The sequence below is a fragment of the Zonotrichia albicollis genome, unplaced genomic scaffold (assembly GCF_047830755.1).
Source record: "Zonotrichia albicollis isolate bZonAlb1 unplaced genomic scaffold, bZonAlb1.hap1 Scaffold_83, whole genome shotgun sequence".
Classification (NCBI taxonomy): domain Eukaryota; kingdom Metazoa; phylum Chordata; class Aves; order Passeriformes; family Passerellidae; genus Zonotrichia; species Zonotrichia albicollis.
Genome location: NW_027428460.1, coordinates 5,616,086 through 5,628,101, shown reverse-complemented (window position 1 = coordinate 5,628,101; position 12,016 = coordinate 5,616,086).

The window sequence follows — 12,016 nt, the reverse complement described above, 5'->3', positions numbered from 1 at the left end:
TTCAAAGGCAAGGTTCCTTCCACTCACCATGCCACCAGTGCTACATGGAGCAAGTGGATTGCTCTCATCACTCAGCGCACCTGTATAGGTAAACTGAATCGCCTTGGGATTTTGGAGGTCATTACAAATTGGCCCAAAGGTGAGAATTTTGGTGTCACAGATGAAGAGGAACAAGAACCAGTGACACGGGCTGAAGAGGCTCCTCCCTATAACCAACTTCCCCCAGAGGAAACACACTACGCTCTTTTCACTGACGGTTCCTTTCGCATTGTAGGGATGAACCGGAAGTGGAAAGCAGCCGTATGGAGCCCCACATGACAGGTGGCAGAGGCCACTGAAGGAGAAGGTGGATCAAGCCAACTTACTGAAATCAAAGCTGTTCAGCTGGCCATGGACATTGCTGAGAGAGAGAAGTGGCCAAAGCTCTACCTCTACACTGATTCATGGATGGTAGCCAATGCTCTGTGGGGATGGCTGGAGAGGTGGAAAAAGGCTAACTGGCAACGTAGAGGAAAGCCAATTTGGGCTGCTGAAGAGTGGAAAGACATTGCTACCATTGCTATCAGCAGCCCAAATTGGTAAGGAGGCTACCTGTGAAAGTCCGCCATGTAGATGCCCATGTACCCAAGAGTAGGGCCAATGAGGAGCACCAAAACAATGAGCAGGTAGACCAAGCTGCAAAGATAGGGGTGTCCAAAATAGACCTAGATTGGGAACATAAGGGAGAGTTATTCCTAGCTCGATGGGCCCATGATACCTCAGGGCATCAGGGCAGGGATGCCACCTATAAATGGGCGCGAGACCGAGGGGTGGATCTAACCATGGACAGTATTTCTCAGGTTATCCATGACTGTGAGACGTGTGCTGCCATCAAGCAGGCCAAGCGAGTGAAGCCCCTCTGGTACGGTGGGTGGTGGTCCAAGTACAAGTATGGGGAGGCCTGGCAGATTGACTACATCACACTGCCCCAGACACGCCAGGGCAAGCGCTACGTGCTGACCATGGTGGAGGCCACCACTGGATTGTTGGAAACCTACCCTGTGTCTCATGCTACAGCCCGGAACACCATCCTGGGCCTGTGTCATGGTTTGACCCGGAAACAGGATTTCTGGGATGCTGTGTGGATGGGGCCAATGAGTGCTCAGATTTGAATATTGCCATCTGGCCGAACCACTGGGCAATGGGATCCACCTCCGAGAACACAGGGTAAAAGCCAGGCTCTCCCCCTGGCACTTTCTCTTTGGATTTCCGGCGGTGAAGGAGTTGAGTCTCTCCCCCAGCCCAGTTGCTGGCTGAGCTGTGGGAGGGGAAAAGCCATGCGGCCCGGCCCAGCCCGGGAGAGGTAGGCCTGGCCCCCCCCAAGGGTGGAAGGAAGAAGTAAAGAAATGCCGGGAAGCAATGGGCAGCATGTTCCCCCCCCCACCTTGGAGACAGACAGAGAGAGTGCAGCCGGTGTTTGTGTGCCGTTACCTTGAAAGCAGTAAACGTGCTGGCAGCAGGCAGCCTGGCTGAAGAGATGGTGCGGGAGGGGGGAGGGGGGGGCGGGGGGTGCAGCCAGGAGTCCAGCCGCTTGGAGGAGTTTTTTTAACCCTTTTTTGGACAATGAAAACTTCACAGAACATTAACCCTTCCTAGACGAGGGATAAGAGTGGAGGAGGACAAAGGAAATGAGCGAGTGATAAAGGTCTGGACCAGAGAGAGAGAGAGTGAGAGATGTCAGAAAGATGGAGAAGAGGGAGTGGCATTTTATGCTGGACTCTTTTGTGTAGCCATGGACAGAGCTATGTTTCCCTGGAATACAGAGACTGAGTCCAGGGGGAGAAATGTCCCAGAGCCAAAGAAGATTCAGTGTGGGTACCCCTCGGCCCCAGGGGGTATATAAAATATGGGGGGGACAGATGTCCCAGAGGTGAGAGACTGAGCTTTTCTGGAACTGGACACAGCCTCCTTAAAAGGACAACCCTGGAAGCAGCCCTGATTCTGGTCCGGTGGTGAGAGCACCGGAACAAGGACGGAAAAGGCCACCACGACACATGGAAGGACTCCCTCTCCTCTTGAGGAACTGAAGTTGAGCATTCTAAAGGGTGGTGCTGGACCCAGAATTGATTTTGGATTGTATTGTATTGGGAATTTGGGGGAGAGGAGGAGGAGGAGAGTGTTTTTGTGAGGTTTCATTTTCCTTGTCTTTTTTTTTTCTTTTTCTTCCTTTTGTGTGTAGTTTAGTAATTGTCTTTGTAGTTTAGTTAATAAACTTTTCTTCTTTTTCAAGTGAGAGCCTGCTTTGTTTATTCCTGGTCAAAATCTCACAGCAGACACCAGAGAAGGTGTATTTTCATGCGGGCATTTGGCCTTGTGCCAATGTGCCTTGTGCCAATGTCAATGTCCAGAACAGCCTGGAAAAGCAACTTCTGTGGAGACATGGTACCCCTGAGAGGATCGAGTCAGACAATGGGACTCATTTCAAGAACAGCCTTATCAACACCTGGGCTAGGGAACATGGCATTGAGTGGGTGTACCATATCCCCTGCCTTGCACCAGCTGCAGGCAAAGTGGAGAGGTACAACGGACTGTTAAAAATCACATTGAAAGCATTAGGTGGGGGATCTTTCAAAAACTGGGAGCAGCATCTGGCAAAAGCCACCTGGTTAGTTAACACCTGAGGCTCTACTAACCAAGTTTGCCCTGCCCAATCTGAGCCTTTGCAGAGAGTAGATGGAGACAAAGTCCCAGTGGTACATGTCAGAGGTTTATTAGGGAAGACAGTTTGGATTAATCCTGCCTCGAATACAGACAAACCCATCCGTGGAGTTGTTTTTGCTCAGGGACCAGGTTGCACGTGGTGGATAATGCAAAAATATGGAAGAACATGATGTGTACCTCAGGGAGATCTGATTGTTGGATAAAACCTGTGTAAATATCACTGTTTGCTGAATGTTATTATCATTGTCTGTGTATTGCTGTATAATGGATGTATCATGTATGTACTTGTAGAGTTAGAATTTATATTAGTTTTAGTAGTAAGCAGATGATATGGGGATAAGGGGTTGAATGTCCTGGCTTGACCATATGATGCTTCTATCCCCAGTCGTCTCATTCTGTTTATGTTGAATAATAAGTTTTGTACCTTTAAGAGTGTTCCAGAGAGTGAAGGGGGGGAGAGAAGAGGCACGCAGTTTGTTTTCAGGCACTGCACTCACTCCTCCACATTCCTGCTCCTGGACTGTATTGTCTGCGGACGGACAGACAGCAGGACAGAGCTCTTTCTTTGCTTTTTAGTTAGTGTTAGCTAGCTGAGGCAAAGAAGTTCCCTGGACTGTTTTTTTTCCTTTTTCTTTGGACCTCTTGAAACTGCTCTGGACTGAACACCCAGGAGAGCACCGGCAGCTGCAGCTGTGGCCCACCGGGCCGGGCCCAGCCTGCGACAATTCCAGCACCGGAGGGACTGATCAGAGACTGAGTGAGCTGAGCTTCAACCCGGGGTTTTCTCAGTTTGTCATCTCTTTTAGAGTGGTAAGGGGTCTCATTGTTTGATATTGTTTTAGTTTTATTGTTTAATAAACAAAAATGAGAGGAAATGTTATTATTGTGGAGAGATAGGACACATAAGAAGGAATTGCAATAAACTCTCTTTTGATGAGGCAATTGTAAAAGAACAAGAGGCTCTTGAGAGACTCCTGAGGGGAGATGACTAGGGGTGTCAGGGGCTTTATATGTTAGGGGACCCAATGTATCATCAAGAAGAGCCCCTAGTAAACTTTGAGGTGGGTCCCCAAAGTGAGGAATTGGAATTTTTAGTTGATACTGGAGCAGATAGATCAAATATAAAGGAATTACCCACCAGAGTGACGCCTGGGAGAAAGGTCTGTGAGGTGATGGGAGTGGAGGGAAAACCATTTAGAGCCTCCATAGTTGAAAATGTAGAAATTAAAGGAAATGGAAGGCAGTGTGTGGCTGATTTTATCTATTTACCTAATCTAGAAAGTAATTTGCTAGGAAGGGACCTACAGGTCTAATTAGGAGTGGGAATTATCCCAAAGGATGGGAGAATGATAGTCCAGATCATGAAATTGACATCAGGAGATACAGAGCAGATAAACCCAGAGGTTTGGGCAGGAGAAGGAAAGAGGGGCTATCTAGACATCCCACCAATAAGAATTGAAATGCAAAAAAAAATTCCTCCCATTCAAGTAAAGCAATACACAATGTCTATTGAGGGAAAAAGGGACTGACCCCTGTGATTGAGCAGCTATTAGAGGAAGGTATCTTAGAGCGGTGTATGTCTCCACACAACACCCCTATTTTAGCAATCAAGAAGGCAGAGGGAAAATACCGATTGGTCCAAGACTTAAGGGAAATAAATAAGAGAACTATAACCAGGCATCCAGTGGTCCCAAACCCCTACACCCTCTTAAGTCAGATCCCAACACAGCATGCCTGGTTTACTATTATAGATTTAAAAGATGCATTTTGGGCATGTCCTCTTGCTGAGGAATGTAGGGATTGGTTCGCATTTGAGTGGGAACATCCAGAGAAGAGGAGGAAACAACAATTAAGGTGGACACACATACCCCAAGGATTTACCGAGTCCCCAAATCTCTTTGGGCAAGCCTTAGAAGGGCTTCTAGAACAATTCACCCCGGAGTACAAATTCTACAATATGTAGATGACTTATTAGTATCTGGAGAGGAACAGAATAATGTCAGGGCAACAAGTATATGACTTCTAAATGTCCTAGGAGCAAAGGGTTTAAAAATATCCCAGAATAAATTGCAATTTGTGGAAGCAGAAGTTACTTATCTGGGACACATAATTGGGAAAGGATATAAGAAATTAAGTCCTGAAAGAATTTCAGGCATACTCTCCATACCAGCACCAATAACTAGGCGACATGTCAGAAAACTATTAGGCTTGTTTGGGTACTGTAAGTTATGGTTAGACCAATATACCCAAAGTGTAAAATTTTTATATGACAAATTAGTAAACCCTGACTCAACAGAATGGACAGCTGAGAATGACGAAAAACTAAATAATTTGAAAGACAAACTATCCTCGGCACCTGTCCTAAGTTTGCCCAATCTGGAAAAAAGAATTTGACCTATTTGTAAATACGGAAAAAGGAATTGCTTATGGGGTGGTAGCCCAAGAGTGGGGAGGGTGTAAGAAACCAATAGCTTACATCTCCAAACTGCTAGACCCAGGAGCTAGGGGTGGCCCACCTGTATTCAAGCAGTTGCTGCAGCAGTCACTTTAACTGAAGAAACTCAAAAACTGGCCTTGCGAGGCAAAACAAGAATCCATACAACCCATGATCTAAAAACAATTTTAAGCCAAAGGATCCAGAAGTGGCTTACTGACTCCAGAGTATTGAAATATGAAATAATCTTAATAGATGCTGACAACCTAGAGCTGGTAACCTCTAAAACCCTAAATCCAGCACAGTTTCTCTCTTGAGAGCCATTATTAGAACTAGAGAATAACTGCTTGGAACTGGTGGACTTTCAGACAAATGTTAGGGAAGATCTGGAAGAGACACCTTTACCTTATGGAAGAAAATTATTCACTGATGGGTCTTCAAGAGTAGTGGAGGGGAAAAGGATGTCTGGATATGCAATAATTGAAGATACAGAAAAGGAAGACATGAAAATTACCAAGAAGGGCAAACTGCCTTCTAATTTGTCAGCTCAGTGTTGTGAAATCTATGCCTTAAAGAGGGGACTTGACTTACTGGAAGGCGACCAAGGGACAATTTACACTGACTCACAGTACGCCTTTGGGATCATTCATACATTTGGAAAGATTTAGTAGGAATGTGGGTATCTGAACTCCAAAGGAAAAAACTTCGTGCACACAGAACTGGTAAGATCGATATTAGAATCTCTACCTAAAGCTGCAGAGATTGCAGTGGTACATGTTAAGAGACATCAGAAAGGGAATACCGTCGAGGAAAAAGGGAATCAGTTAGCTGACCAAATGGCTAAGGAGGCAGCATTAGATCCAGGGGAGCCACTCAAATGACTGAGGTCAAACAAAGTGTTAGGTGAAAAAAGGAAAGGAGAACCAATATTCAGTGAGAAAGAACTAAAAGCGATAAAAGAATTAAAAATGCATCAGGGGGAACAAGGGGAGTGGTTGACACCAGATGGGCATAAATTTTAAAATAAAGACCTCGCCCAGAAAATGTTAACAGAGATACATGAATAAACCCATTGGGGGCTCCAAGGGTTATGCGATCACATTTTAAGAGAAACTCTATGTATCGGAATATATGAGTTAGCAAAAGTAGTAACTCAAGGGTGCTTAATTTGCCAAAAAGTAGATCAAAAGGTGATGAGAAAAACCATACCAGGGGAAAGAGAATTAGCCCAAAGGCCATTCCAAAACATTCACATAGACTTTACTGAAATGCCCCCTGTACAGAATTACAAATATTTATTGGTAATAGTTGACCACCACACTCATTTGGTAGAAGCCTTTCCAACTAGAAAAGAAACCACGGAAATAATTGCCAGGATTATCTTAGAAAACATCATTCCCCGATATGGGTTGGTGAACAATATTGATCCTCACCCTGGTGATGAGAGCCTGGCTTCTGTGTAGGAATCATCACCAGGACAGGAAAAGTCCTCCCTGCAGACACATCTGTAACACATCAGCAACAGAAGCTTCTGCCATCTCTGCTCAGCTGCACGGGCACCACTGAGCCTCAGGAGCGCTGTGGGGATCGCACAGGGCGAGGACACACACGTGCATGGCTCTGTCCTGGCACCTGCAGCGATGCCCCCCTGGCCGAGCTTTGGGCTCTGAGCTGGCAGCTCTCCCAGGGGAAAGGCCTTGACCTACCCTCACCATCTCCCAGAGGCTCAGTCGTGGATGTGCTTTGTGAAGCCAGATCACCTTCATCAACAGGTTCAGCTGCAAAGAACGGCAGGACAGAACATCACCTGTGGCACTGTAGCAGAGCCTCGGGCTGCAGGCAAGGCTCAGCCCTGGGGCACAGCCCTGAGCCTGGCCCATTCCCTCTCTGCTCTTCTCTGTGGCTGCACAGAGCACACAAAAGGAAATAGTGGCATTGCACACAGGAGGAGGATGGACAGCTAAATGCTCCTTCCTCCCACTGACATCGATCCTATGGGATCCCTCAGTGCTCCACAAAGGAGCAGGGCAAGGTTTACAGAATTCTTCAGCCCTGACTTAACGTTAACGAAAATGGCCGATGGGTGAGCTCTTGCAACATGGACACTGATTAGTCTGCCAGTAAAAAGGGAAATTCAGAACTTGCCTCTGGCATTCGCCAAGACATTCACAGTGTCATTCACCTGGACTTCCAAATCTTGCAAGGCGTGATCCAAATCTAGAATGGAACAAAGACCTGAACCATTTCATTTTTGTGTTGGGATCCCCTTCTGCCTTTGGGAACAGGGCATTGCAAGGGGGTTGGTTAAGGCTATGGGAGCCAGGTGTGAATGGACAAGGCCAAACTACACAGGGGCCTTGGGAGCTCTGGGCAGGCTCCTGGTCACTCTGCACCCTCTTTGCAGGCCCTGTGACACATCCCGGGAGAGGCAACAGGGGCTGCACAGGGCCATGGGAGCTCTCTCCCGCCCCCAGAGGAAACCCTCCCTAAAGGCCTGGGGAAAACCATCCCCAGCGCTTCCCGGGGAGCAGGGAGCGCTGTCCCGGGAAAGGGGAGACAGGCTGCCGGCTCACCTGAACCCCGCGCTTGCAGCGGAGCGGCCTGGGCAGCCCTGGCAGGCAGGGCCACGGCCAGGAGGAGCAGGAGGAAGAGGCGCAGAGCAAGGGCCATGGTGCCTTGCCCTCTGCCAGTCCCGTAGCTCTTGCTGCCACCGCTGTCCTGACACCGCTGTCCCAATGTCAGCACCACTGCTGCCACCGCCGCTGCTGCTGCCGCAACAGTTGTGCTCAAGGACTGAGTGCTCGCTCCTTGTGCTGCTGTGCAACCACCGGGTCTGGCACCTCTGTGACCTCAGAGCCTGCTGTGACCTCAGCCTGCTGTGACCCCTGAGCCTGCTGTGACCTCATGGCCTCAGCTGTACCCCCAGAGTGTGCCCAACATCTGTACAAATGGACTGCCTTGGTTGTTTTTGTGTATCCCAGGTCCATTGCTCAGCCAAACCTTATTTGTCACCTGCTGACATTGTGGGTCAGACTGTGTCCATGGAGATGCTCTTGATGGCTTCCCTCTTTTCCTGGCCTTGCCACTGGAGGAGGTCCAGGCCCAGAAGATGCCAGGGAAGGAAATGTGCCCTCAGCCCAGGGACGCTCAGCATGGGCTCTCCCAGTCCTCAGGACCCCGCCGCTGGTCACAGCAGCCCCTGCCTGGCTCCTGCCTGCCCACACCGTGAGCATCCACGGCTGCTCCTGGGCATGGAGCTGAGCCAGTGCGGCTGCCACGTAGGCTTTGCTGCTGCTGCCACCCAGACACTGGGGTGACAGCTCCATCTCTTTATTGCAACAGAAATGCTGGGCCAAGCTCTGCCCACCTTCAGTAGGGGCCACAGATCAGGGCCAGTGCCTTCAGGGGAGAGGACCTTGTTTGGGGGCTGGCAGCACCTGCACAGCAACAAGTTGGTAAAGCAACTGTGGCAGGGACCAGAAAATATCCCTGTGTGCCTCACAAACAATCCATGAACACCAATGCAGAGACCCCAAGACAGCCTTGTGTGCCTCACAAAAGAACCCAGTCTCCTGCCCACCTTAGCAAGGACTCAGCTCCTCTCCAAGCCTTGACAGCAAGCACTAAACCGCCACGGTAATCGCAAGGAAGTCAAGCCCCTGCCAGCCTTACAAATGTCTCCAGTCACTTGAACACCATAGAAAATATCCCAAATCCCCATAGAAGCTCATGAGGAACCCCAGCCACACGCACCACTTCCAAAAGACCCCAAGCCCCGCACATCTTAGTGAAAAATTCAACACGCACAAGACCAGCCCCTCCAGCTCGTGTGCCTCATTGCGGACCCCTGGCATCTGCCAGCATTACAGGAGTCCCCCATACCCTGCATGCCAGAGAAAAGCCAGGCTTGCCATTAACTCTAGCCAATAGTGTGTTCCCTGACAAAAATCAATTCCCTTCGGGGAATAGGGAACACGTGTGGTGGGGCCGCCTGCACCTGTGGGAGCAGTGGGGAGCGTCAGCCTGTGCTGTGCTGCACTGCTGAGCTGGCAGTGGATGCAGGCAGGACGTTCTCGGTTTCCCCCAGAGCTGGGGCCTGCAGGCACCTTGCCGCCCCTTGGCACAGGCTGTGCCACCCAACAAAGCCCAGCAAGCTGGGAGGATGCCCGGAGCCAGCAGGAAGCTGAGAGATGGCCCTGCTCTAGAACTGAGGGAGTTCCACCAGAAGCAAACAAAATGGTAACTTGAAGAGATGCCCACTGTGCTCAAAGTTTCTCTGAGACAACTAAGACAAGAGCTCATCAAAAATCTCAGGAAATATCTGGGAAAAGGTTTTATGTATGTTGGTTGTGACCAGATAAAAAGGTCCTGCAGGAAAAGAGCCTCACCAGCAGGCTGGCTAGCTGAAGGGGTCTTACTTCTTCCTAGAATAAAGATTACCACTGAAATGCAATTATATTTTTTATTGTATAAATGGAAAATATTTTCCAGAACTCTAGTTTCAAAAACACAGGTGTGTTGTGGAAACAGGAACGAAACATTTGGGGATTTCTCTCGACAAAGGATATTTCTAAATATTTCTAAGAATGAAATGTGAGGACGAAATAAGGTCACTTGTTTTCTCGATTCTAAAACTACTTAGAAAAATTTTTAACGACGATAGGAATTGAGAATAAATATTTGGGGATGTCTCTCTTCAGAAAAAATATTTTGAAATACTTCTACAAATTTCTAATTTCTAAAACAGAAAACCTAAGCAAATGGAGTTGCTTTTTCTCGGGAGCCCGATGCTGCTGCCTGCCCCCTGGGCTCCCCCAGCCCTCAGGACCCCGCCGCTGGTCACAGCAGCCCCTGCCTGGCTCCTGCCTGCCCACACCGTGGGCATCCCCGGCTGCTCCTGGCCATGGAGCTCAGCCAGTGCTGCTGCTGGCTGGGCTGTGCTGCTGCTGCCACCCAAACACTGAGGTGACAGCACCTTCCCTTTAGTGCAGCTAAAGAAAGGGCCATCACCTAGCCTGGCAGAGAGTGGGGATAATTTCAGTGTTGTTTAGAGGGCAGGGACAGGGGACTCGGGGGCAGAGGAAACAACATTTTGGACTGAGGAGGGGCTGGAGGGTGCTGGGCTTCTCCTGCGGTCTACAGAATAAGTCGGGACGGGACAGAAGATGATCAAAAAGGAGATGGAAGTAGCTTGGGGATATACATGGAGAGAGGAGGTGTCAGTGGGATCTCCAGGAGAATAGGAGATTTCCTTGTCCATGGTTGTTCTGGAGTCTTCTTCTCGGAACTCTTGACAGGGCTGCGCAGGCCATTCTTACTGCTGGAGGAGCTGCTCCTGCTGTTTGGGTGTGAGGTGCAGCCACCGTCTTACAACTCCTGTCCAGAGGTGGAACTGTGGAAAGAAGAGGTGGCTGAGGCCCCAGCTGCCAGTGGCACACAGGGAGCCTCCTGCACAGCAGGGCCCAGAGCTGGCAAGGCTCCCCAGCACGGCTGGAGCTGCTGGCACAGCTTGGCCCAGCTGCACAGCTGCCCCTCAAGGCCCCGGCGAGCAGGACACAGCTCTGGGCAGGCTCCGTGGCCAGGAGTGGGCCCCAGAGCACCTCTGCCTTTCAGGGGCAATCTCGTCCCTGCTCTTTCTCCTCCCCACCGTGCTTTGCCTCTGCCCTGTGCCCCTGGGGCTGCTCTTGGCCAGGCAGCCTCAGTGGGAGCCAGCACTGGCTGCAGCCCCAGCGGGCACCCCAGGACAAGGCCCAGCAATGAGGAGGCCAATGAAAGCTCTGGGCAGCAGCCGAACCCTCAGCAGAGTTCTTTAGACAATCATGAACTGGCCACACCTACACTGCAGCCTCACTGGGAATGTTTCCTATGTACAGTAGACTTTCAAAAGAAGCTGTTTGAGGGAAAGGTGAACTAAACCCTCACCTTTTACTCTTCCAGCAAGTCCAAATTTGGACAGAGCAATAGATAAAGATCAGCTACAAGAGAAGCAGGCCTGCCAGTAACCCTAGCGAGAAGCCTGTTCCTGTTGTGGTGTGTTGCAATGTCCGGTTTTAAACTTCCGGGGCCCTTCCCATGTGTACCTATCCCTTCTCCCTTCCCCTTCACCCCTTGCTGAGTGTGCCCTGTCAATCAGGCTAACATACCAGCAAGGCGTCGTGTGATTCGTCGATTTCAAAGGATGCTCCTCAGGCCTGGGGGTCATTGGCCTGTCTAAGTGTCATCCTCCCTTGAGACCCTGCCCCCTTCACCTGGTTGGTAACTCACCTGTCCCCTCCCCTTCCCCTGTCCCCGAGCTTATAAAGTTAATGAGACCATGCGGCCGGCATTCTGTTAGCAGCAGTGGCCCAGTGCAGACCTCTGTACCAATGGAATAAACATCTGGCTACCTTCTAGCAGAATCCGCTCCCTTCTTTCTCTTCACCATCGCCAGAAGCTCTCCCCTGAGGTAAACGGAGTCCTGTCTTGTGCCCCGCTGCACTCTGCCGCCAGCCAAGGTATCTCTGGGGTAAAACACTGCAGTGCTGCCTCTGGCCCAGCAGCGAAGGTCAGAATTGGCCTAGGCACCATCTAACTGGTTATATTGGGATACATATTCCAATATGTTCCCTGGCAGAAACCCTTTCCAAGGCCCTTCTGAGCATCAGGAACATGTGCTGTTGTTCCAGCTGCACCTGTGGGAGCAATGGGGAGTGTCAGCCCGTGCTGTGCTGCACTGCTGCACGGTGGATGCAGGCAGGACGTTCTCTGTTTCCCCAGAGCTGGGGCCTGCAGGCACCTTGCTGCCCCTTGGCACAGGCTGTGCCACTCAACAAAGCCCAGCAGGCCAGGAGGAGAGCCCGGGGGCTGTGGAGCTGCTTGAGCAGTGGCTGCTTGGAGGGACAC